At 40.6% G+C, this 27,403-nt stretch overlaps 1 long non-coding RNA gene across 1 annotated transcript in view; it reads left to right on the forward strand.

Moving 5' to 3' along the window:
• The first annotated feature begins 1,419 nt into the window (after window positions 1-1,419).
• The window catches only part of LOC109285675 (uncharacterized), a 49,129-nt gene continuing 23,145 nt past the window's right edge, over window positions 1,420-27,403 (forward strand). The window contains exons 1-2 of the long non-coding RNA XR_002093486.2: window positions 1,420-1,644; window positions 21,297-21,383. This is a non-coding gene — a long non-coding RNA (uncharacterized LOC109285675). The remainder of the gene's footprint in view (window positions 1,645-21,296; window positions 21,384-27,403) is intronic.

A 27,403-nucleotide genomic window follows, 5' to 3' on the forward strand; every position in this document is an offset into this window, starting at 1 on the left:
TTGTCAGGTCCCAGATGTATAGAAATCAAAGACATCTTTGGAATCCAAGTATACCTGCAGTTGGCCAACAGGTTTTTTTTTCTATTTACCTTCCTATTGGCACATCTGCACATGATGCTACGTTGCCGTAGCAATGTATTACAGTGACATTGTGTCTGTGGGAGTCTACATATGATCAGCAGCTATTTCGCCATTGTGATGCACTCCCCTGTTATAGTACATCACTACAGCAAAGTAGCTGCTAAAAATAATTGTGCACAATGCACATGGCGCGGTACAGGCTGTTACTGCACTGTGATTTAATACTTGCAAAGGAAGTACTAAATCATGGCACAATAGCACGCTGCCATAATGGCAAATGTAGATGTGCCCTATGTGTCTTAAGCTTGGCTCCATCTTAATGGTGTTCAATATTCCGCTCTGCCACAAACTTGGGCAAATCATTTAGTCTCTCTGCCTCATTTAGCAGCTACAGAATAGGGAGAACAGCACTTCCCTGCATTACAGTGTTGACATGCAGACAAATTCATTACAGAACATGAGATGCTCGGCTGCTGTAGGGATGGAGGCCAAAGAAGTCCCACAGACGGACAGACCCAATGATAAATGTTAGCAAGGGGTTGAAGGTTTCAAGGTGAGTATGTAATTAACAACTGCATACTTAGCTGGGGTTGGCAGCTTAGCCTTGGATTGAACCTTTTCAATAATGGTCCTAGTGGTTTTAACAAGCCTGCCATAACTTTTCTATGTTGTGCTATTACTGATGTATGGGCAGTGCTCCTATTGGAGAAAAGGTGGCATTTCAAAGGAATGGCTGCAAGCAGTGCCGATTATTTCACTAGGCAAATCACAACACCAAACAGCTTGGGAGACAGTCAATTTTCTGCCTACTAACCAGACCAGAATAGACGAGTAGAATGAGGGGAGGCATCAAATGTATACCTATTTTGTAAAAACTATGCCCATGTTGTGAGGAGTATTTGCCAGCTGGGTCTTGAGTTATGACTCTTGAATGCCAATGAGTAGCTTTAATGCTTGAGCTGAAGAATCTCCATCAACAGCCAGTAATAAAAGGCTCTTGGTTTCTGTCTATTGGAGGATGAAACGATTACTGTGTAACACACACAAACATGCCCGTCAAACAAAATAAAGATACTGGATCTGTTTTTAGGTCTGCCAAGTTTAACACTGCAATTCTTTCATATTGCAGTATTTTTCACTTACACTAAAGCATGCTTATGATTGCATGGAATACTGGACACGTAGATGCTCTTTATTTAACATAGATTTTAGAATGTATAAACTTTTCAGTTTGTAGCTCTGCAGGTTGATTTAGCTTGTTGACAAAAATTCTTATTTTTTTTTAGAATTATCCAGATAATTTTTTAAGGCTAAGGATAGAAAAGGAGAAATCTTATTGATTTTTCTCCCTCTTGTTTTGTGGTTAACAGAATTGCCTGTAGAGGTTCTAGTTCTAATCACAATTTTTATATTGTCTCACCTCTTTCTAGTGCTTATGAAACTGGAACTTGCCCTCAGAACTTTCAGGCCTGAAGTATTCTGGTTCCTCCAGTCCTGCAAGACAGATCCCATTGAATAACACTGAGCTTCTGTTTAAAGGACACTTGACTACCTGCAAAAAAGGTAAAATTTGAGGGCTTCAGACTTGTAATTGTCACTAAAAGTTTTTAATGTTGTTCTGTTCTCATGCACTGTGATTATTATTTTAATACCATCCTTGCTCTTTCAATAGTCTTCTTAGGCCAAAGAAAATGTTAGTTCCATGAGACTGGAATATTAGAAATATGGTGTGTCTGATCATGTGATTTGTGCTGTTGAGGATGGGGGGAAAGGCATTTTCCCAGCAAAAGCAGTGAGAGGTGCTGTATTTTCTAGTTTGCAGCTGGGATTTTTAAGACAGTTAGGCATCAAGTGTTATTAAAATTCAGCTGGAGCTGAGCACTTGCTTGAGTTACCTTTCTCTGAAAATCCTAGTCTTGTGACATTTAACCAGTTTTCACTATCACTCAGTAATTTTAGTAACAAGGGCCAGAAACCCCTTGAGCGGTGGGGTTTTCTGATCAGGAGCATATATAATTTTGAAGCATTTAAAAGAGATTATTCCATAATTTCCATGTGTCTGCATGTGAAGTTGTAATTCATGAAAGATTTCATTGTGGGACATGTCAGTGGTCTCCACCCAATTCAAATAATGGATACATTTAAGGAAAAATTATTCTGCTCGTAGACAGGCTATAAGCAGAAGAAGAGACTAATTTTGTCTTGTGAATTTTTCACTAGCCATTATATACGCAGTTCTACAAATTGATGAAAACTTAAAAGTATGTTGCTGGGGCACCTGATATCAGTTCTAAGTATGTGAAAAAATATTGTCAGGACATTTAGTTTTAAAACTTGAAACAACAGTCATAGCTACTTGTCTAAATTTATTAGACGAGTATTTGTATGTGCAGTCTTAGTTACAGAGCATGCAATTTAGGCATCCAGTTTTTGGATGATTGTTTTTTAAATTGTAAACCTATAAAGCACAATTATACCGTATTCTGAGTGAAGCACCATTTTACTATCTATTTAGAGAAGGCTACATCTGAATGATAAACTCTTTAATCACTGAAGGTCATTATAAACTCTTCATTACAAAATCACAGTTACATTCTGCAATACTCTTGTAGAACAGCCTTCCAGGGAGACCACTGTGCAAGGCTTTGATACAAAGATTTTTTTAAGTCCAATTTCCTGTGCAATTTAGAAAATAGTTAATGACACTGCAAGTGTTAAAATGTGACCATTATCAGGCCTACAACATTTAGATGTGTGTTTAATCTGTGAACCTCAAATAAGTCTTTAAAGTAAGCAGGCCTTCATTATTAATTCATTTGGTATATGTTTAATTGAGATAAAGGAATGTGTGCTATGTAGTTGTGTATTTCCATGTGCATTTCTTTGTAATCTAGCCATGTATAATGTATCGTTATTTTGACAGCGCTACTAGCAAATTATTCTGTGTGTACTTCTTTTCTAAGTTCTTTAAACAATTTTTTTTTATATTGTGTGATTTCAATTGTTTCTGTTTTTTTCTTGGTAAATAGTTGAAGAGTAAGCACATTTTCAAGAGCTGTAGGGAGCCTAAGATGCCAGTTGCATTTTAACGATATGGTGCATTATCATTCTTACTGTAGCCAATTCTCTTTTAAATCATTGCAGTTTCTGCTTTAGCCTCCAGCTATAGAATTCCTTTCAAGCCGACAGTGAACTTGGCAGATTGCCAAGAGAAAAATAAAGGTGTTTTGGTCCACCAAAGTATTTTGAGTGGCTCTTGGTGATACAGTTTTCTTCAGTACATCTGCAAAACATTTTTTCTGAAGTGAATTTTCATGTGAAAAGCCTCCTTAATCATCACCAGTATTGTCTGTCTCAATACAGTTATTTAACTGCACCCCTGGGTGCTTACAAAATAAACAAGAGAGTCTTTTAAAGAGTTTTAAAAGTGGCAGGTGCTTAGTCTGTGCCCTATTCACTTAGTTTGCAATGACATTTTTGTGCTAATCTATAGACAAACAAGAGACAGGTGACACACAGCATCAAGTACAATGTGCTAAGGAACTGATTCAGTCGACAAACTTTGGTCTAGATAAGATGTTTGCTGCATATACCTACAGAAGCTACATGGATTTATTATGTTTACATTTAGATTGTATAAATCTACAACATCAGTAATGTCACAAGTTTAGGGTTGTTTTAAGTTGGTGGATAGATGGATTTTTAATTTCCCCCCCCTGAGATTTTAAAGACAAGCTATTAAAAAAAATAAATTCTTGGCAATTCTGTAAAATGGAGTGTGTTTTTCATTTTCAGCATTGCTGAAATATGAGCATTAACAAAACCAGATTGTTAAATGTAACTGAAATAGAAAAATGTGATCAGACTCTAGCCTACGAATACAATCCATTCATTATAAATCACTGTGGCCATGGCACTCAAAGTGTAACATTATTGTACATTTTAAGGTAGCATAGATATTGCTAAATGTTATAGTCTAAAATATAGTCAATCTAGAGGAAGAAGTGTGAGCTGAATTTAGGAGTAAATGGAAACATGATATTCCTCCTCACTTTCCTATTTTTCAGTCTAATTCCTTCTGATAAGCTTTAGTGACTTATAGTAAGCTTTTTTAATGAACTTGTTTGTAAGCAGGATCACCATTCAGCAGGGATGGGATGGAGGAGGGAGGGAGCTGACCAACTCTAAAGTTAGGTGATCATTATCCATGGGGAGATCCAGGATTTTGTGAAGCAGGGTGTAGGGGTGGCTCCCTCCCCACACAGACCTCTCAAACCACAACTCTGCCAATTCATTTTACAGTGAAGAGGGGCTTTAGAACTGCTGCACTCAGCAGGTTAAGCTGTCAGGGGACAGTGGGATCAGTGGGGACAGCAAAAGTGGTGGGGTGCTTGTGCTGCTGAGGACTGAGGGCAAGAGAAGGGGTGCTGAGCATGAGTGAATGAGGGACAGGATTGTTACCTGATTTGGGGAATTAAAAAACAATCCCTGCTACTGTTCCCAGATTGGTTCAAAGGGGGGCGGGGGGTATGTCTGTGCTACCACATGCTCCACTGGATCCACCCCTGTCATTATTTGTCTTCTCTTGGAGTAAAACCACTGAGTCAGAACTACTATAGAGAGACAGTTACAATGATCAGTGTTGTAGATTCAATGTCATATTCAAATGAAGCAAAGAACATGAAGCTACATTGTATAAAAATACCCCAGTCAAAGCCCTTGTACTGTAGTGCTGGACTCCCCTGTATAGTGCCATGCACCATTGTACCATAGCCACAGAGATATTCTTTTTCACTTTTAACCTCCTCCCTATAGCTGTACCTCATGAGTTGGGGTGGCAGAAGCCTATTACCCCATCCACTTAATTTTGCGCATAGGGCCAAACATGTAACTGCTTTCACATGTGAAATGGCAGGGGAGCTGCAACACATGTTGTTGTATAGCTGTCGTTGAACTCCTCCCCTTCTATCCTATTATTCTCTCTGGAAAGTGCTGGTTGACAGTTGGGAGTAGTTGGCAGGAGGCTTGCTTTTGTAAATGGCAGAGAATCCCCCCAAAATGGACATTTTCCCCATTTTTCTCAACCTCTCTGTATATAAATGGAGTCAAGGCTTGGGAAACAGAAAAATAAGCAGTGTGTAGATGTAGTAGAAATAACTTTAAAAGGCTTTAAAAGTTATAGCAAAATATTGTTCCATAGGAGGAATGTGACACCATATTCTTTTTTATTTCCTGGGAGAATGTTTTGGGAACATATTCTTCATCTTAATTTGCTGCTGCAAAGTAGCCACATTTGAGTGATATTCAACACCTCATCAGCAGGGAACAGCAGGACTACAGTAGAAGTGTTTGTGACAGGAAAGCAATATAGCTAACCAAATTATTTGATTTGAGAAAAATGAAATTTGGCCCAAAGTCCTGGTGAAAAAAAAAAGCTGAATTTTCAAAAACTAAGAGATGCTCTCAGTCCAGTACTGAGGAACTGATCCAACACAGATTCAGAGGGAGTAGTGGCACTTAATAATCCCCAATTTTCTAACTTGAAGTTCCTTAATTTTCCTTGTTTGAGGGAGATTTCATAGAAGTATGTCCCAAGTAACTTCTGAGTTCTGATGAAATTGTACTCCCTAAATGTAATGCAAGACAAACTATTCTTGAATATAATTGATTATCTAGACAAAGGGAAAATGGTAGATCTAATTTATCTAGACTTCAGTAAAATATTTGAAAAGCAGGGATCCTGGTTTTCTCTGATTTAAACAAACCCAACTTTTGGTTAAAAAAAATAACCCCAGATCCACATTTTTCTGTAATTAAAATGGCACCATTAATAGATCTATATCTAGTGGTGTTTCATTTCAATCACAGAAAAATGTGGATCTGGGGTTACTTTTTTAAACCCAAAAATTGTTTTTGTTGTTTTAAATTGGAGAAAAACAGGATCCCTCTTGATAAGACATCACATGAAAAATTATTAATTAAACAGGAGAAAATTGGGATTAGTACAAGAACTATAAGATGAATAAGGAAGTAGCTAAAGTAGAAACAACTTTAGGTTCTATTGTGTTAATAGGTTGTATTATAAAGGGTACTAGGGTGCTGGAGAGAGTTACTAGTAGAGATGTATGAAGCTTCAGTCACCGATTCAATTTGGAGAAGTTTCAGCCCAATTCAGAGGTAGAATCACCGAATCAGGAGACCACAAAACCCCCTCTGAATCAATTCAGAAAAAGATTTGGAAGGCAGTCTTTCAGAGGAACAGAAACTGAGAAGAGGGAGGGGGAGCAGGGGGAAAGACTGACATCTGTAGCTGGCCAGTGACTGTGATCTTTCCCTGAATCCACTTCCAATCACAGTGCTCTGGAGGAGGGATGTGGAAACATATAAGACACTGTCTGCAGCCTTTCTCTCCCTTTTGTGAGCTGTTTCTGCCTGAGAAGGGGCAGGCAGCTAGCCCAGAAAGAGGTGGGTCGGTGGAGATCTAACTGACACCAGGAAGGCCCCTGTTCCAGGCTACCATCCCTGCTATTTTCATTAACACACGCATGTGACACAAGTTTTGCTTTTAGCAGTTTGAGGCACAGTTTCCCAGAAACCCCTGTATCTAGCTCCTTGAAACTTATCAGGTTTCGTGCTCCCAGAAAGGGCTACCATCCCTGCTATTTTCATCCAAATCTGCCAAAAAATGACAAAGTTATTGATATTTCAGTGATTCCCCACTATAGTCTATGGCTGAATCACCGAATCTCTTGGAATAAGTGCCGAATCTTCCAAAGCTGATTCAGCTGAATTGACTTGGTAGAGTGATCCATATCTCCTAATAAAATCACTGTCCTCTGAATCAGCCAATTCCAAATCTGAATCAAAACCTTTCCTATTTGCAAAGACCTAGTTACTAGTGGACTTCCACAAAGAGAAGACTTTGGACCAATTATACTTAATATTTCCAATACAGACTTTGGCACAGTATTTCCAATACGGTCTTTGGACTGTTAATGAAGTTTGATGGCACACATTTGGGAGGCATTATAAACACAGAAAAGATTGTACAGGAAAAACTGAATCATTTTCAGGAATAAAGGAATTGAAATAGGATGAAATTTGATAGTACATAGTGTAAGGGCAAACACTAAGGAGCTAATGAGAGTTTCTGTTAAACTAGAAATGACAAAAAGGAGAAAGACCTGTGATTTTCAGTCAATCACAGGTTGACAATGATTCAGTGAGGTGGGGCACAGGTTAAAGAAAAAGGCCAGTGGGATTGTAAGGTGTATCAGGTGAAATATTTCTTAGTTGAGATATGGAAGTATTAATGCCACTGTGTAAATGGATGGTGAGATCTCAACTGGAATAGTGTATGTAGCTTTGGACTCATGTTCAAGAAAGATTACTTCATACTGGAATAGGTGTACAGAGGGCTATTAGGGACTGGAGAACAAGTAGATACTAAAAAGCTTTTCATGTTTAGCTTAGCAAAGGAAAGCCTGAGAAGGCACATCCTGATGAGTATGCATGTGAAGTCTGCAGTGCCTCAAACCCATTTAAGGTGCCACAAACCACTTGCAGTGTATGTGCACCCATTTGCTGCACTGCTAATTTGTGGGTTGGTGGGTTTTTTGACATGAGGAGATCCTGGTGTCAAAAAAAAATTGCTAAAAAAAGTGGTGCAGCACATATGGCAGCAGTGTGTGCTGCCAGAAACCAGAGCCTGGCTGGCCAGAACCATGCTCTGGCTTCTGGACAGACTCCAAGTGGCCTGTTCAGCATCACTGCTGCACACAGGACCCCAAGTAAGACTGCTGGGGCCAGCACAGGTCCTGGCCTCAGCCTTCCCTATCCCACCTTGGTTATGTTGCTATGTGCTGGAGCACACATGCAGGGCTGTGCCTGGGGACAAATAGCAGTGGCACATATTTGTGCCGCTGCTATTTGTGCTGTGGGAAATATGCACCCCTACATATGTGCACTTGTCAGGACACGCCCAGAGAGGATATGAAGGCCTTGATAAATATGCTGTAAGGGAGAAAAGAGAGCTTTTGAAGCTAAAAGACAATGCTGGCACAAGAACAAATGAGTTTAAACTAGCCATGAATAAAATGTAGAGTGGAAAAGAGAAGATTTCTAACCATTGAATGAGTGAGATCCTAGAATAGCTTCCAAGTAGCAATGACGGGGGGCAAAAAACTCAATGGGTTTTAAGATAAACCTAGATAATTTTGTAAAAGTGATTAGATGATGTTGTCTATGATAGTACAGCAAAAAGGACCTGATGACTCATGGTGTCCTTATGGTTTTATGTTCTTATGAAGTAATAAAAGAGTAGCTGGAAGTGTGTATTGTAAGTCTCGTGAGTAGAGACGTACTTAATTTGTGGTTTCATGGCTCTTGCAGAAAATGCAAAATCCAGGATTGTCTGTAAAATCCGTGAAATTAACAAAAAAAAAGCTTGCTCTCTAGTGGGAGCCAGTGGTCCTCACTGCTGGGACTGGAAGGTGCTAGCTGGCAGAGCAGCACAATGGGCAGCAGAACAGATGGCCACTACTCCTTTGTCCCTCCTCCCATCTTAGGGCTTCTCTGCCAAGCAGTGTTGGGGGGTGGGGCCACACAGAGCAGCCAGCAATCACGATAGTAGCTGCTCCCTCATGCCTACTCCCTGCCAGGCCTCTCTACCAATCAGCGCTGAGGGATAGGGCCGCATGAAGGGCAGCCAGCCATCAAGATTTCAGAAACCCAGAGATGTTGTAGATTCTCTGTTCTTGGAAGGTTTTAAGACCTGGCTAGAGAAAGCCTTGGCTAGGATGATGTAGTTGGGACTGGTCCTGCTTTGAGCAGGGGGTTGGACTAGATGACCTCCTAAGCTCCTTTCCAACCATAATTTTATATGATTCTAAGATGGTACCTGCCCCCTTTGCCCCCCCCCCGCCCGACCGGTAGACCTCTCCATCAATCGGCACCGAGCATGGAGCCACTGTAAAATGTCAGCAGAATTTGAATGTTATCAACTTGTGAAAATTGGTAAGTGTGTAATAACTCCATCTCAGCCCCCTCTCTTTTTGGGTTGTCTGATTTCCCCTTCTCTCTCTCTCTCTGCCCCTGTGTCTATCAGCTGGTTGCTAGGCAACCACCTGGTTGCCTAGGAGATTCCCTAGGGAGGGGAGATTTCCTTCTCCCTGTGGCCAGGTCTATTGTTAAACTTCCCGCCTTTGGCTTGGGAGGGCGGTCCTAAGGTGAAAGCTGATGTTACTCAAACCCACTGGTCAGCATCAGTAATGCTGAGAAAATACCTGATTTTGGTTGAGTCCAGGTAGTGAGGTCAGAAAGGTTATAAATAGTGTCACTCCATCTTGGGAGAGGGTTGGAGAGAGGCATCTTTTGGTCACTGAATCAGGCTGAAGCTGTGTAACTTCAGAATCCTCTGGATGTTGTTGTGAGTAAAGTATCTGAATTGTACTCAGTAATTTAGACCTAAGTGTTCTAGATGCGTGCTGAAAAGGCCAATGAGCCTCTTATTCTGTTTTGCTCAAGGCTGTTTCCCTTCAAGGTTCCTTTTGGCTTCTATTCCTTCCCTATGCCCTTTCTCCCCACTCAATAAATCTATCCATCATAGCAAGCCTTGCAGTAAAGAGGGATTGGGCAAGCCTTTTTGCTCCTTTTGCTTGGCTGGCTAAGGGAGGCTACTTTGTGTGCTTCAGAAGCACCCCAAGATCTCATGGTGGGTTAAGAAGGTCTACAAGGCTTGTGTACCCCAGAGGACACAGAACCCAGACAAAGACCAGACCCTGGGTGGTGGCAGCGGTTACCCCAGGCTGGTGGGTGTGCTCTAGGAAGATGGTTGGCCAGATGTAGGCACCCCAGGGGAGGCACTCAAAGCTTGGTTTTTGGCTGGGCACAGTGAGGTGGGTGGCTCAGCACAAGAGTGCCCCCTACTGGCCCACCACAGTAAGTACCCCTGTGATTTAAGTAGACCGCTTACTCATGAGGAAGTCTAACTTTAGAGATTTATGGTCTGATTTCCAAGCCAAAAGAAACCTAGATTATTTGGGTAAACTTCAGTCAAGCCTGATAATCTCTAGAGTTTTGGAAGTTCAGAAGTTCAGACATCAGCAAAGTCCTGGGTCCAGCAAATCTCTTAAGCATATGAGGAAAGACCATCTGGGGCTGTTCAAGAATTTTAAAGTTAAGTGCATGCTTAAATTCTTAGCAGGTTGGGGACTAGATAGATTGAGACTGGGACCCAGAGTACAAATCTCTTGTGATCCAAACCTATCTTCTATTCTTATTGTTACAAGTTTTATTCCTTTTTTTTTTTTTTTTACCTTTCTGTCTATAACTACTTTATCTTTCATTTGCTTGGTTTTTCTATTTGTTTTTGTTTCATATTATGTATACCACTCACCATCCTTCTGAGTATCCTATAATGTAAGTGGTTTGTATAAGTAATTAAAAGCTGGGGTTCACACAGTGATGTCTGCAACAATGGGCTTGTTTTCTGCAACTTGATGGAAAAGATTTGATTTACATCTGCTCTGGGTATTTTATTCCCTATCTTATTAAAGCTTACAACTTAGATACACCATAGTTTTTATGGGGAACCTTGCCAAACATTTTCAGATGAAGAGAAATTTTCTCCAATTAAGAGATAGTATCAGTGGAATAGAATGTTGTCACAGGATAATGGTCTCCTGCTGCTTTGTTAAATGCCAAGGTAAACCTGAGGCATTTATCACAAATTAATGTCAAAGCAAAGTCGAGAGGTTTATCTTGAAGGCTGGAAACATTGAAAATATACCCCCAACCCACCCACCCACCCTTTCCTGGCTCCTGCCCCCATTGTGATTGGCAGCAAAATGAATATCCTATCTGGCAGTTGAATAGTGCCAGAAGAAACGGATGCCAATTTTTATTCCTGATTCAGCAAGGTATAATGTACGTAAGTTTAAACACATGCAAAGTGCTGAAAGTACGTGTTCCCATTCTATTCATTTGGAGTATATGTACACTTAAAAAATGTGCCTAGATACCAAGCTGAGTTGGAGCTTTATATTTTTTCAGGATTTATACTTGGAGCCTGATCCAAAGATCACTGAAGTCAATTGAAAGAAATGCAAAGCTTGAACATAAAAACCAGTCTAGGTGCAGTGTAGTAACACCAGGATACCGATGGGCTCTGCACACTCTGGATAGGACTGTGAGGAGAAAAAATAGGCAGAAACAGATGAAGGACTTAGTGCATGTAGACCAGTCAGATTTGTATTACAAAATATCTTGGATGGTTCAGGAATAGGCTTCAGCCATCACTGCTTCAGTCCCATATATGTTTCTCAAAGAGATTAAATAAAGTTTGTTTGTCAACTCAGTAACTATGAAAAACCCATTCCTCTGTTGGATCTAAGGCAAATCCTGTTAGATGGTTAAATCCCTTTAAATCTTCTCCTCTTCAGTTGCATAGCAATTTTTTTTCCTAGTGTCACAAGATGTCCTCTGCTTTTTAAACTCCAAATTAAGCATCATAAATCAGCCTTAATAACTGCATAGTCATGTGTTTAATATGTCTAGAATTATGCATGTAGATTTGTAATTGTCTGCATGTTTTCTCATTCACTAAGATCCCAAATGTAGTTAGCCCTAGTTTCCATCCCCCTTTTCTGATAAGCAAAATTACCTGTGAAAATCTGTTCCTGCTTTAAATGCAGGAGCAGGTTCATTGAGGCATACATTTCCTAGTTATTGGTATACAAATGATGCTACCCCTAAATAAGGCCTTCCATTGCCTTCCCTGGGAACTAGACCAAGCCTATACTGACTTCAGTGGGAGTTGGACTAAACTCATAACATACCCATATATAGAAAACATAGCCTTTAAAGGGTAAAGAGTAAGATTTAAACATGGATTATTCTGTATTGCAACTGTGAAAAATACTATTCTGTCTTTGAAGGGACTCTGTCACATTGAATTTATCCACTAATTTAGAATTTTAAAAAGTTTTTTACAAAGCCATAAAATCAATAGAATATTTCTATGATATTAAAAAAAAAAAACATACTCTCATTAAACATCTGCATAGGAATATAGGGCACTGTTACATGTGTTCTGGGGGTGGGGGAGGGTGGAGGAGATAGCTGCTCTAATTAAAGTGCTGCAGCATCTCATGTATCAGCATCCCTGCACTTCAAAATGTGAGCTTCAGTTCAAGTGCCCCTGCTGCCATTTCGAAGCACAGGGACTCTGATACACGAGATGCAGGAGGCTGCTGAAGCGCGGTAATTACCACGCTCCAGCAGACTCAATCGAATCTGCTCTGATGTGCTGTAACTACAGCAGCTTGACGCACCCATAGAAACGTTTCTATGTAGTTTACAACCCACATGTTTTATAACCATGAATCTGAAGGTACAACTGGCTACATATAAGGGAAAAATAATTTAATTGATTGTCGTCTTCCAAAGTGTGGGATATGAATGAATACACAAAGGGCATAGAATCTGAAAAGGATGTTTTTTCACGTGTTCAGTTTTTAATATTCTAAGTGGGTATTGGCGTTAAGATAATAAGCAAACTATGTTATTTTTTTTTCGTTGCATCTTTCCTCCCTTTTAGAATGAACTCACAACCCAAATGCTCCCCAAATGTAAGGATGTTTGGAATAATCTCAGTCCAAATATTGAAAACTGGGCTTCTGTCATTCTTATGCACCTTAAAGTGCACATCATAGAGTGCTAAGAAATGCTGCATAGGAAGCTGTCATCTATATTAACAGGGCATTTTGTACCACATGGAAAATTAATTTTGAGTCCTAAATGTAGAGTTCTGTGAATCCACCATTACCAGATACTGGTACCTGTTAATCTAATTTGCTAGATCCTACTTTACACTATCATTTTGCTAGCCAAATTATGTTAGCTAGGAATTTGAAGAAATAGTACTTCCCAGCTGCATGTGAGCGAAACCTTGGGTGCTGGCACAGCTATAGTGACAACAGCACTCCTTTATTGGCTTTAATTTATGTATTTCTGGGATGTGGTGTGGCAATGATGGGAAAAGTCCCTGTGTTAGCATATGCTACATCACCACTACATGGGATTTCTGGCATATCTACAGTAGCAGTGTTTATATAGTATAGACCAGGGGAATCAAACTGGTTTGAACCACTAGGTTGGATTAGGACAGTGAAGATCCCAATGGGCTGCATCTAGACCCACTTTCAGTAGCGGGGCCTAGCTGCAGGGGTTAGTGCAGCTGTCACTTACCTCCTTCATCAACATATGTTCCCAATGGTGCTCTGTATGCTGTTTTTTGGTGGCATGTCACACCCCCCAACATACCCCTCAAATTTTCAGGCCAGATTACATGGCTGTGTGGACCATGCATTTGGCATTCCTAGTGTATGCAAACCTGAAGTAGTTGAGAAAATTAGATAAGTACAACCAAGTTTTGTTTTCATTAAGTGTGTTTGTTGCTTTAACTTTCTGAACAAAGTGATTCATTTTAGAGCAGTTTTTAGAAAGCTAGATAGTGGGTTGTATTGCAGCATGCCATGTTTCATCAGTCATGCTGCATTATGTTACATTAGGTATTCCTATGAATTCACTGGTCTCTAAGGATTTACTGAAATATGAGTCTGAAAAACATTTCTTGAACATACAAGAAGAGGCAGTTAAAGAGTGTCCCTTATCACCAAACTTAGAGTATCCTTTTTTTGGAGATAGAGAGGATGCGAGGGGAAGTAATGACTGAAAATAGTCAATTTAATTTGAATATGATTATCTTTAGAGGTGTATATACCTTTGAAGCTTTTTTCAGAAAATGTGGTACATGACCCTGACCCTGCCATATTGGAAGTACATAACAGGTGTGCCAAACTTGCAGCCCCAGAAACTGGCACAAGAATCAAAGGGGCATACCCATGTTTATATAGAAAATTGTAGGGGTTGGAGTCACAAGCCAATGGGCCAAAGGGAGGGAAAAGGTAAAAGGTAACAAGATATCAACACTATGGTAACATATACTCAGCACTTTAATTTCCACCCTAGCCTTTACACCTTCAGAGGTGTTCCCAAATCAGCTGTTAGTCCCTAGAGGAATCAAACAGCAGCCTGCAGCTGCCTCCAAGTCTGAGTCCAGCTCCTTCAGTTCATGGTCCTGGCAGTCTAAGCCAGTGAGATCTCTGGCTCCACTGTACACTCGTCTGTGTAGGGCTGACAAGGTTCCATGTGCAGGCTGCTCTCTCTTCTCCTTACTCCAGCCTCAAGCTTCCTCTCCCTTTTCCCTTTGCCCCCCAGCCCCTGTGGGTTTCTGGGAGTTGTAGTCCAAATTAACAGTGGTGTGTCTATACAAGACTCTACTTCACTGTAGCAATGAGTTACGGCAATATAGTGTCAGCAGGCATGAACTGTGATGCCAACGCTAATGCGCGGTAGGATCAGAAATGACCCATGTGCCACTGGGACTGCGCATAACAGCAGTTACTGTGTAGGGGACTGTGCAGTAACAGCAGTTACTGTGCAGTTATTTAATACTTGTTAAAGCAAGTATTAAATGACTGTGTATTAACAACTGTACAGTTGGGAGCATGTGTAGATGTGCCCAGTAAGAACAGCTCTGCAGACTGCCCCTGGGTTCCTCCTGCTGTTACACACATTACAGTACATTCACATTACACAGGTTTTTCATCTTGCCAACTGTTTCACTACAGCAAAGACTGCATATTCCAAAAAGCCAGTTTTTAGCTGGTTCTCTAACTATGTTCTGTAGAGTCAAGGTTAGACCAAAGCAGTCCCTACTAATGCACAGTTTAAATTCTACTTTAATCTGTTTGCTCTTCTGCATGTAAAAAGCAGCAAAGAGTTGGCCCCATAACCTCAGGTGAAAATGCTTAAATATAGGATGCATCAAGATAGGAAAATGCTTAAAATATAGTTTGGCCTGATAGAGTGCTGCTTATGGTTGATCAACAGGATGAACATGATCTACCAGTGTGATGCTATATTCAACAGAGCTAGTCGCATACTGGGATGCATTAGCCGATGTGTCATGAGCAGGGATAAGGAAGTGATTCTTCCTCTCTACTCAGTGCTGGTGAGACCCCAGCTGGAGTACTGTCTCCAGTTCTGGATGCTGTGCTTCAAAAAAGATGTGGGGAATCTTGAAAGAGCCCAAAGAAGGGCCACAAGAATGATTAAAAACCTGGAGGACAAACCTTGTGAGGAAAGACTAAGGAATCTTGGGAATAGAAGACTGAGGGTGGACTTGGCTGCCTATAAATATGTAAGTGAATATCAGGGACTGGAAGAAAAACTTCACTAGGGCATCCCAGGGGAGGGCAAGGAGCAATGGCCATAAACTATTAGAGGGTGGTTTCAAGTTGTATGTAAAGAAGAACTTCTTTATGGTAAGGGTGACCAGACTCTGAAATAGACTTCCCAAGGAGGGGGTGCAGTCCCTGACCTTGGAAGTCGTCAAGAGGAGACTGGACAGGCACCTTGCCCGCGGAGGGGGGCAGGGTAGAGATTTGATCTCAGCAGTATTCCTGCCTAGAACAGTGGGAGTGGACTCAATGATCTTTTGAGATCCCTTGCAGCCCTTAATTTCTATGATTCTATGATTAACACAAATGTTCAATCTTGATCTGATGCTTAATTTTTTTTGTCCATACATCTTAGTTATATTTCACAAATATGAAGGCTTGCTGTAGGATAAATGTCACAGGCATGAAAATTGGTCAATAAAAACAAAACAAAGCATTTTATATAATTTAAAGCAGCAGTAAAGATAAGAGAAACTTTTCTGGGTGTTTTGAAGGAAAAGAAAGTGAGATTCTTTTTTGTTTTTAGTGACTATTTGGATCAGTGCAAAGTGTGGTGGGAGGTCATATTGTAAAGGTATGTTGAAGAATAACATGAACAGGAAATAATAAAAATAAAGAGTGAATCTATTTTCCTGCTTTACTGGAGTTCCTGAGTGGGCATACATGGTAATTCTACATAATTATATTATTGTATATAGCAGCATAATAAACTACTGAGCAGAACTTACAATTCCTATATGAAAAACCCATAAAGACTTTTGTCAATTCAGTTACTTTAAAAAAAACCCCAAAATTAAATCTATTCTTTTCCCAAAATGAGGCTACTTCTCAGCAACAAAGACCCTTCACATCCCTTAGAAAGAGGACTTTCCAGACACTGTAAAGCTATAATCCCTATGATCCAAAGTAGATGAACTCTATTTAGCTACTAATTAGCTGCTTTATAATGCTTTACATTTTAATACTGAAGCTAAATTGTTTGTGATGGATATTTGTTCCCACTGAGAGAACTCAAGTGTTAATATGCATTTTTAAATTGGATTTATTCTGGCAGGTTATTAACAATGAGCAATATTTCCAGTTCCTATTTTTCTTTTGAAATTTCAAACATTCTTATGGAATTTCCTCATTTCCTCCCTTCCTAATATGTATCTGAGCACATGCATAGTTATATTTGTGGCTTTTTGAAAAATATGAATTTTGTTCTTTGTAAAATTTCATTTGGTTCCTCTTCAACACAAAATGAAGTCAAGATGTTTTGAAGGTTTTCATTAAAAAATCCCCACTGTGGCAGAGCATTTGATGTGCCTGCCACTTTGAGCGGTCAGGCAGCCTGCTGAGCCACCGACAGCTCAACAGACCCAGGGGGCTGGCAGGTGAGGGTGAGCGTGATCAAGGAAGTCACCTGATTGGAGGAAGGATAGGCTTAAACTAGGTATAAGCCCAGACCCTAAGAGCAGGGCTGGTCTGGGTGAACCCAGTGAGTGGGGCAGACCACAGGGGCCTATTGAGGGGTCCAGAGAAGGAAGGGGCTGCATTAGAGAAGACCTAGGGAGGGCTCCAGGTGATACCAGAGTGAGTGATCTATGGAGGGGCCTGAGAGGACAGACCCATGGAAGCAAGGGGGCTGACAGACAGAGGACTGACTATGAGACTGTCAACTGGCCTTTGTGGGTCCAGGGTCTAGGAGAGGCCGACGGGTGAAAGAGACCACATCAGAAACTGCCAGAGCTGGGAGACCCTGGATTTCTTCACTGGCCTGAGGTGGGGCCAGAGCTTAGGAGAAGCAAAAGGTGCTTGTGTGGCCTGGCATGACTATGGCTGCTGCTAGGCCTTCTGATGAGGAGGGATCTAGGAAAGTGGTCCAAAAGTGAGCTGGGAGCCAGTGATGGAGGAATCAGGTGGGAGATAGAGTCAGGGCCAGGGGGGCTTGGTTGTTAGCAGCCCAGGAAGAGTGTTGGACATCTAAGGGGGAGCCCTCAGAGGTACAAGTAAGATCAGGTAGGCCTGAGGACTTGTCCTGGGTAAGACCTAAAACTTCACCCTACTGGGGCTGGTTAGTGTGGTGGGGCAGCCTCCATGAAATGCCATGAATGGGCCACTCCAGGGAAAGGTGAGAATGGGGCACTGAAAAGCCTCATCTTCCACTACATTGTGGATTACCTGGTGGAGGGTTAAAGCAAGAGAAGCACTCACCAACAGAAAAGCACTTGGCAAAGAAGACCACATGGGTTCTGTGGCCCAGCGAGGGGCCAGGGCAGACCAGGACCACATGGGTCCAGCAGCCCAGTGAGGGGCCAGAGAATAGAGTGCAGGATCAGATGGGTCTGATGGCCTGGGTTAGTGAGGCCCAGCAAGGGTGTTGCCCTGGGGGGTCAGGCCAACTCTCAGGATCTCAATATTGCGCTGTTAGAAAGGAGGGTGTGACACAATTGCACATATACAAAACACACACAAAACAATTAGGTGCATACACACACCAACACTATCAGCTTAGGCACATACACATCCAAACCAGCCTAGGCACATGCATACTTATCACCAATTCAAGCACATACATTATACACCCCAAAAGTTAGACACAGATCACTAATTCGTATATCATGCACACAATGATATATATATATATATATATATATATATATACACACATACATACATGCACACACTCACACTAGCAACTCAGATACACACACATTCAAAATAACCAGTCTAGGTTCATGCACACCTATCACCAGTTTAAACCCATACACGCTACACACACCACATTTAGACAGAATCAGTTACCAGTTACCAACACCTGCACATCCAATACACATACATGGATTACTAATTCATATACCCCCCCCCCCCCCACACACACACGATGATATCTATATATGTATATATATGTATATTCACTAATTCACACATACCACTCACCTACACATACACACAAGTGAGTTCCTAAGTTGGGTGTTGTGATGTGTATGTATGTATATGCTTGGTGTACTTGGGATACCTGGGGAAAGGTTAAGGTAAGAAAGTAGAAGTGTAGGGAGTTAAAGTTACTGGAAATGAAAGTCAGTGGGACTGGGATTAGAACCGGTAGACTACAGGAGCCTGGACTGAAGAACTGAGGCTCGGGTGTATCTTTAGGTTAATTGATCTTACTTGATTAAAAGACAACACCCAAGGCCTGCAGAACAGGGAAGCATGCTGGCACAGAGGCTGGGTCTGGAGCCAGAGCTATGGGGAAGCTGAAAAGGTAGATGGGGACAGGGAAAATGGGACTAAGGGAAAGTGTGGGTGTTAAAGAGGGGCTCTGGGTGTGGGGAGCCAGAGGATGGCTCTGGGGCAGCTAGAGAAGTAGTAGGAGCTGGAAGCTGGAGCAAGGCTCCAGCTGCTGGAGCAAACTGCAACACAGCTAAGTGGAACTGGGAAGCTGTGGGCGGGGGGGATTACAGAAGGTGAGGGGGAAGCCTGAAAACAGAGAGAGGGACAGCAGAAACTCACAGGAAAGCAGCAGGCAGCAGGGACAGCAGGAAAGCAAGGAGAGGCTGAGAGGTGGCAGAAAAGGGGAGATGGAAATGGGAAGAGATTGGGAAACTAGCAGAGAGGGTGGGAACTGGAGCTGAGTGAGAGACAGAAAGAGAATGAGGCTGGAATTCAAGACAGGGAAGGGACTGGGATTCAGTAAAACATGACCCAACTCGGGGTTGCAAATGACAGTGGTTTTATTGAACAGGGGAGAGGGTGACACAATGCCAAATTGGTTCCCTGGTGCATGTGTGCATGTGTGCATGCGCGCGCGCGCACACACACACACACTGGCAGCAGGGGTTAGAGAGGTCCACTGAAGTCCAGGAGGAGAGAGAGAGAGAGACAGAGAGAGAGAGAGTCCAAATTGTAGAAGGAGGTGTGCAGGTAATATCTACCTATCCAGGCTGGAAGGGATCCTTGTCCAGTAGGTGTTGTCCAGAGGGGGTCGCCGGTAGGGCCTCTGGGTGGATGGGTGGTGTGGCATGGTGCTGGTCCATATGGAAATGGCGTTCCCACTGCGTCCATCTTCACTGCCCCTTTTTATAGGGGCAGACCTTGTGTGACCCTAGTGACAGGAGGCGTGCCCAGGCAAGGGTCAGCCCCTGGTGTACTGAACATTTTCACTTCATTCAGGGATGTGCAGTTTCAGGTGTCTGTAAAGGTGAGAGTTGCTGGTTTTGCAGGGTCCTTTGTCTTTCAAATGCTGGTCTTGTCTCTGTTCCTGGGTTTGGTCTGTGGTTCCTGGGTGTATCAATGCGAGGTGATGGCCCAGTCATTACAGGCCATTCAGTAGAGGCCTGCTACCATTGTATTTCAATCATTCCCAATCAGACTCATTCATCTGGGAACCAATTTACATGGGAGGGGTATGTGACTCATACAGTTGCAACATGGGATGCCCAGGCGGATGACAGAAGATGGAGGCATAAAAAAATGGAAACTTGACACAAATTTGGTTCTCTTACGAACACAAGCCTAAACCATACAACATCCATATGAAACAATAACAATCAATATGAAAATTATAATAATACAATATACAACAGTAAAAATCAATACAAACCTAATAATAATACAATATTAAATGGTGGATATCCAAAACCAAGAACTTGCTACCAAAATAAAAATGTTTAAAGCTTATCCTAAGTCTGAGCTCACTTATACTTATCTATAGGGAATAAAGAGGGAGAGAAAAGGTCAGAAATTGTTGGGGAAAGAGGAGGGGAATGCATTTTAAAATAAAAAAAGAAAAACTGGGGGTTTTGCTACAAGGGGCCTGGAGAACTAAAAGGGTCCAGCTCAGGGATCAAGAGGGGCTGACAGCCCAGAGAGGGGCCTGGTAGCCCAGTGTCTGGTTGTATGAGACTGAGGGCCCTGAGAGGGGCTAGAAGAGAGACCAAGGGCTTTGGCATCTTGAGTTGGACTGTGGGGGAGACCGAGGGGTCTGGCAGCCTAGGAAGGGGCTATGCAAAGAGACCAAGGAGTCTGAGGCCCAGAGTGTGGTTGAGAGAGACCGAGGGGTTGGAAGACCCAGTGAGGGGCTGTACCAGCAATTGGTTGAACCATCTGAAGGATGTCATCAGCAAGGCATGGGGCATGGTGTAGGGAAGGTATGGAGCCATGCAATTGACCCACAAGGCCAAGACCAGAATCTGGGTGATCATGATAATAAGACCAGGGCAGCCTCCCACACTCTGTATATAACTTACATCAAGATGTGGTGGGTGAGAGCTAGGCAGACTGCCCATAGACCAGGGTATTTAAAACAAAATCTTTTCAGTACCCTGTGATATCCATAATTAACAAAACAGAAAAAGAGACTACTCCTGTGATTCTGTCATTAACCTGCACTGTTGTAAATGTATCAAGTCTCTGCTCAGAACTGGGTGAACACAATTGCACTGGAGATTTTCACATAGCTTTCATCAGTAAAAGTGTCTTGGGTTCAGTATGAAATTTCTCATCTAAACTATAGAGGGTGACAAAGTTCCCCACCACAGCATAACTAGTAGTGTGGTTATTAGAGCACTCAGATAGGGTAGGCCCAGCTTGAAATACTTGGTCTTATTCAGTGCCTTGAACCTGGGTTTTCTCAGGTAAATGCCTGTACTACCAAGATCTTGTTGTTTTCTGGTGGAATTATTTCCAACCAGAATTTTTTTCCTGGAGCCAAGAAAATACCCTGGTAAAACTAAAGTTTATGCAAATTCATTGTCTGGACAAATTGCCAGTCTTCAACGATTACAGAAAATTTGCCCAAAAGTTTTTCATCAGGTGTATAGAGGTTTTAAAAAATCAAATGTGTGTATATATAGATATATTTAATCTGTAGGCAAGATATTCCATAACTACTTGTCTTCTCATTTTTATCTGAAACACCTATTGCAGCTACCCTTGGAGACAGGATGTTCGTCTAGAAGGATCACTGGTCTGATCCAGCAGGTCCTGTTGTTATAGTTGCCTTCATTATGAATGGTAAGTGATAGCTGGAGTAATGGAAAGCAGTTAACAATTGTTTTATTATGAGAAAACAACATTCTTGTGATGTAACTCTTATGTTTCTTATGTCCATTGTTGCATTTCAGGGAGTTGATAAGATAAGTTCAATGTTACCTTTTGTTCTGTGCAAGAACTTTTTCATAGATGTAGGTGGAACTGGACCCTATATTTTTAAATAAACCACTCCATGTATACTGCAAACCATTGTGTATGCTTTTGTATAACTCTTAACCAACTTATAACTTATATAAGTCTGATCATGCTCCATTTAAGTCATTGAGAGTTTTGTTATTGGTTTCTATTGCAGCATGAGCAGATCCTATGAGAATATGCTGCTGGGTTCTGAATTTGGAGTGGGATTTAGCCTGAATGCATACTTGAATGTACATTTCAAATTGGCTCTTAGTAAAATACCTTGGACTGTGTAAATGAGTGCATAAATTCCTAAATTATTTTCTCATCTAGCACAGTAGTTACAGCTTGTTTCTATGAGATGAAGTTACTCTGAATATAATAAGATGTACAGTACGTCATTCACACACTGCTACAAGTAAGCATAGTGTGGTAGTAAAAATGTGCTGTGAAATAGTTACACTGTCAAATCTCCAATTATAAAGACATATCAGACAGAAGAGTTGCAAGCCATTATGCTACTGAACATCCCCTAGGGTGATATTGCAGTAAGGCAGAATACTGACTACTTACAGTAATTTTTAGTGGCTTCAATGGTTCATGGCAAAGAAAGATGAATATTAGGAGCCCCAATAATGGACTTTCTTGCCTAGGTTATTATTTATATTAAAATCCTATCATGATTAATGAAATATATTATATCTAGAGGAAAAAAAGAGTGAGAACTAACAAGAATTACCACAGGATTAAAAATACATATATATTTGTGTACTAACACACATTTTTATTTAACAATTGGTCATGAAATTTGAAGTTTATGAAAGTGTAAGTGACTTAATTTGATTTGATAGCTTTTTCATATTGGAGGCTGGGTAGTACTATGTGAGGTCAGTTTGCCTAGGGTGGACTATCAGTTTGCAGCGAAAGAGAAGAATGTGAATGAAACACTGACAGATCTCATCTGAGCTGTATGCGACAGCTGGTTTTAATACAGTTTCTATGTTTTAGCTGCTAGAGTTGCAGCTCTCAGTTGCTTGTGTTGACATATTGCAAGAGTTTATGGTGTAAGATTACAACTTTAGAACAGACTGAGTCTATGGTATCTTATCAACAGTGTTGCTTGTGAGCTAAACTAAAAACTGGAACTTCAGATGTGTTGTTGGAGAACATGTGCAAACCCCTTCTCCTCTCCCCTGTCTTTCACTCCCAACACCACCTTGCTTGAAACAGTCAAGACCCAATAAGGGGCATAGCAACACTAGATCTTTGCTGCTCTTGATGCTGGGAAAAACAAGCTCTGCCCACCTTTTCTTGCTCCACATGTTCCAAACACAGTAGTGGTGTGGAGGGGCAATGCTTTGGAGGTGCTCTGTACTGCCCCTTGGCACCCAGAGATAGAGGTCTTGACAGCAGGTGCCAGGGCATTCACTGAGTGTCTCTACTGGCTCAGTTCTGGTTTGGAGTGTTCAAAGCAGGTGTGGAGGGTAGCACTTATTTTGTGGCAGCAGTTTTAAGTATCTCCCAGGGAGTGTAGATATACAAAATAACTAATTTAACTCCTTTTGGGGGGTAATATACCACTTGGATAGGATAAGAAAGCAGGAAATTTGTGTGGTGAGGTGGTGGCGGCAGCTGCTGCTGTGGTTTTAAATTGGCCCTTTAGGGGTTTGATCTAAAAGTTTTTACATCAGGTATATTCTTTATGAGTCTATAAAGATATAGGGATTTCAGGGATAATGCCCATGTGGGATAAAGGCCAGTTTAATACCCCCTGTGCAAATACCAAAGAATGGTATCTCACTACATGAGTCCACTTGGCTTCAGTGGGACAACCTGTGGAATAAGGAAATATTCAATGGGTGCATCTACATGTGCCATTAGGCAATGTGATAAACTCTGGCATAGTTTGCACCGGAGTCAGCTGTTCCTGGGTGCAGCGTTTACATGTGTACCTGGGACCACAGCAGTTTGAGCTGGAGTGGAACAGCCCTGGGTGGTGGTGTCCTACACTTTAACACCCTTGTGCCCCAGACAGCCCCTGTCACTATCTACACGTGCATTTCAGTGGAGTAAGTTACTCTGCCATAGGATAGTACTGTCCCCAATACGTAAAAATCACATCTTCGTAGATCATGAATTCTTCTCTTTTTTTTTTCTATCTTTGCATTTTTGAGTTATAGGAAATATTTTGGATATATCATATTTCCTATGTCTAAAGCAGACATATATTTCTTAATATGGTTACAACTGATAGGTACTCATAAGGAAAAATCAAATATTCTGATAAAAATATCAATGAGTGTGAAGCATAACAGATGCAGATACAGAGGGTGAATAAAACACAGCACACAGTTTGAAACAATTAGGCATAATATGGGGAGAGGAGGAGGTATTGGACTGTAATCTGGGGGAAAATACCAGACTGGGAAAATGACCATATTCTCAGAAAAACTTCAATACATTTTTTAAAAATATGGTAAGATTTCTAATGTTCATGGAAACACACACATCATTAATGGGCTCTGAATTTTCTTTAGCTTGAATTCTTATTTTGTAAAAATTAAATTCTCTTCTGCTAGGAAAAATGACTATTTATAATTTATTCTCAGAAACTGCTTTATTTTATGTGATCAGTTTACTGCATTTGCAATATGGAAACAACGTATTCTCCATTAGTGCAGACATTCACTTCTATCTCCATAAGATTCCTGAAGCACACTACTCTACATTTAAAAGTGCTTGCCTATCCTTTCCTATTCCTCTTCTTCAATTTCTTTTTTTAAATGATGTAGTTAGATGGCTAAGATTGATTCTATAATGAAACCCAGTCAATAAGATGGCACTCACTTTGCGAATAGATAGCTTATCAATCTCTCATATAACATTCACATGTACAGGAAAGAACTGTAATTCTTTTTGGTTTTCTTTTTTTTTCTCTCATTTTTTTTTGAAAAGGTGGTTACCCTCAACATTATACGCTGAGTGCAAATTATTCACAGGGAAGTAACTGTCTCTTATGTGCCTAGCTCTATATAAAATGAGCTATTGTATTCTGCAAACCAGAAACAAAATTACAGCTGAATTGTAAGGGTCACTAGCTGGAAGACTCAAGTTTAATGCTGGCGACAAAGCCTGGGTATTCCATGCACATTTATTTCCCAGAGTATGGGATGATGCCAATAATATCTGATCCTTCTAGGTATTTTTATCTTGTTCACAGAAAGATTTTAACTTAGTATGGACATACTTAAAATATTGAACTTGAACTGCAATGCTTTCATTACAGTGGGGTTGGGTTGGGGTGGGGAGGAGAATGAAAGATGTTAATCTATGTAAACTAAACATACTATAATGTCAGAACATTTTAAAATGAGATCTGGCAAGAAGGCAGAACAGACAAATCAGATGCAAAATGAATGGAAGGAATGGGAAGGGTTATGATATTCTATACCTGGAGAGATTTTGTTACAGAAGTTGTTGTAATAGAAGTTTGACTTCAATACTGTAATTAATCATCCATTGCCTCCTTTAATATATTTTTATTTTGTCTTAGAATAAGTTGTTTGAGCTTGAATCCAATAGGTTAAATTGAAGACATTCTGAATAAATGTGTACAGTGAACGTTCTTTTACATTCAGAACAGCGTTTTGTCCTGGGCATTTTGTGGTATGTTCCAGAGCCTCTTGGTGTGGAAAACAATGCCCCTTGCAACTATCATGTCTTTGTGTTAAATCACCCTTCCTTTCCTAGGTCTCCAAGCAACAGTATCTTAAAGATGAAATATTCATTTCTGAAACCTAATTTAATTTCAGAGATGCCTGAGCTGCAGAGCTTATCATTTCATGGAATCCACAAAATTCAATGAATTAACAACTCTTTTCCATAGATGGAGGGTTTTTCTTTTTAATTTTTATAGAATCTTGTTAAAATGCATCTTCTTCATTTAACCTTGGTTTGCCTGACAGTGTGATTTACTCATTTGTGATATGGAGGATAATAAGAAACACTAGGAGCAATAATCTCTCTGTCAATAAATGCAAGACATTGGTTCTTTATAATGGGGATTAGCAGCCTTGGACAGTTTAGTGTCATAAATAAATAAAGGTTGAAGCATTTGAAAGCTTTTTTTTCCTTTTTTGTTCAATTCATATTTTTAAATGTGGTTTTCCCAAACCCTGAGACTTAGCTGATAAATCATTAGTGACATATATTAACCAGTTAAACCAGTAACAAATGCAATTGTATGTCATACATAATGGAGAAGTTGAATGAGATGCAGGAGTTTTGAAAGGCAGGCTTCTCTGAATACTATCATTAAAGGAATCTAAGGTGAGCTTTTCAAAAGCACTTGAAAGACATGACTCCCTTTAACTTTCACTGGGAATTGGATGTCTGACTCACTCAGATGCTTTTGCAAATTTCTTCTACAATCAACATGTATTCTGAATGGTTTACTTTTACTTTTCTTCTCTTTATTTATTATAAATAGGGACCAATGTTTGAAGCTAAGATATGAGAATCCAGAGAAATTTGAGGTATTTAGTTCCAACTCGGGCTTGCCCATTAGCAATTGTGTGCAGTGAGTACTGAGCATTTAGATATCTGTGTTTTTACCTATCCTTAAAGGCTAAGCTTCATTTATTGTAATTGTTGGTACTTCCTGGAATTGCATTACAGCTGTTGCCAGTGGTTTGAAATCTGAGCACATGCTAGATACAAGAAGAACAAGAGGTTAGCTCTTATAATATCTGTAGTCTCCAATGGTCTTATATCATGGGTTCAGTTAAGTGTAGATTTGCCAAAATCATTCCCAGCATACCTCCACTGAAGTCAATAGCAGCAGATTATTTGGCTCATTTCTATGTGTGTTGATAATAGGCTTGATGAAGAAGATCCAAGCAGAGCCATCACTGACAGTCTCCTTGAGAAATGCTCTTGCAACAAAACTGAATGTTGTCTACCATGGAATATATGGCATGTATCTACGTATAGCCAAGTACCACATCGCTCAAGATACTGCTTCATTGAGGCCTTACTGTTTGTTTCAGCTTTATGGCCAGAAATAATGCCTCCAAAGAGAGAATACTCTTGAGAACTGCAACATTTATTATGGGTATGCTGAGCAGGTGTGCATGAGGTGCTTACTCGTTGCTAGATTCAATCGAAATATAAATAATACCTGGTGGTACTTGTGAAATGATTAAGATCAGAGTAGATGACTGAAACATGAATCTGGTACTGGGTAGAAATAGGCTTATTTATCTACAAGTGGGCACCCTCATGTTCCAAGGAACAAAAATGATTACTAAATCATTTCCACACATCTCTATAAAAGAGTGTTTTTCCCCTGGCTATAATAGATATGTGACAGATACAGGTATTCTATTAACAGTGAATATTCTGAAATGTTTTCCAGGAACAGTAGCCACAAGCCCTTAGAATAAATTTGCATTTAGGGTAAATTTACAGTGCTTATTGAAATTCATAAATGTCACAGACACAATCACAGTTTTCAATAGGAAAAATTACAAGTTCTAATTGAAGCATGCCCCAACATCTAGTTTTTATGTTCCTGATGCAAACAACTAAACGGAATGAAATGACCTGTGCCGTTGAAGAACAACAGAAAGTGCTATAAAGATGCATATTTTTCACATTGTTTACATATCAAGTTCTTGTGGCACCCCTGTCACTCCTTCTTTCTGTACATTTTAATTGCAAAAGATATATGGGAAGTTTGCTCAGTTATTTTAAAAACTTAAAAATGAATCCATTTTCCAGAATCTGTTTACTTGCCCATAACCTTACTATAAATTACCCAGCAAAACAATAGTCTAGGTTAACCAGTTAGACTGTTTCCCTCA

The sequence above is a fragment of the Alligator mississippiensis genome, chromosome 10 (assembly GCF_030867095.1).
Source record: "Alligator mississippiensis isolate rAllMis1 chromosome 10, rAllMis1, whole genome shotgun sequence".
NCBI classification, from domain to species: domain Eukaryota; kingdom Metazoa; phylum Chordata; order Crocodylia; family Alligatoridae; genus Alligator; species Alligator mississippiensis.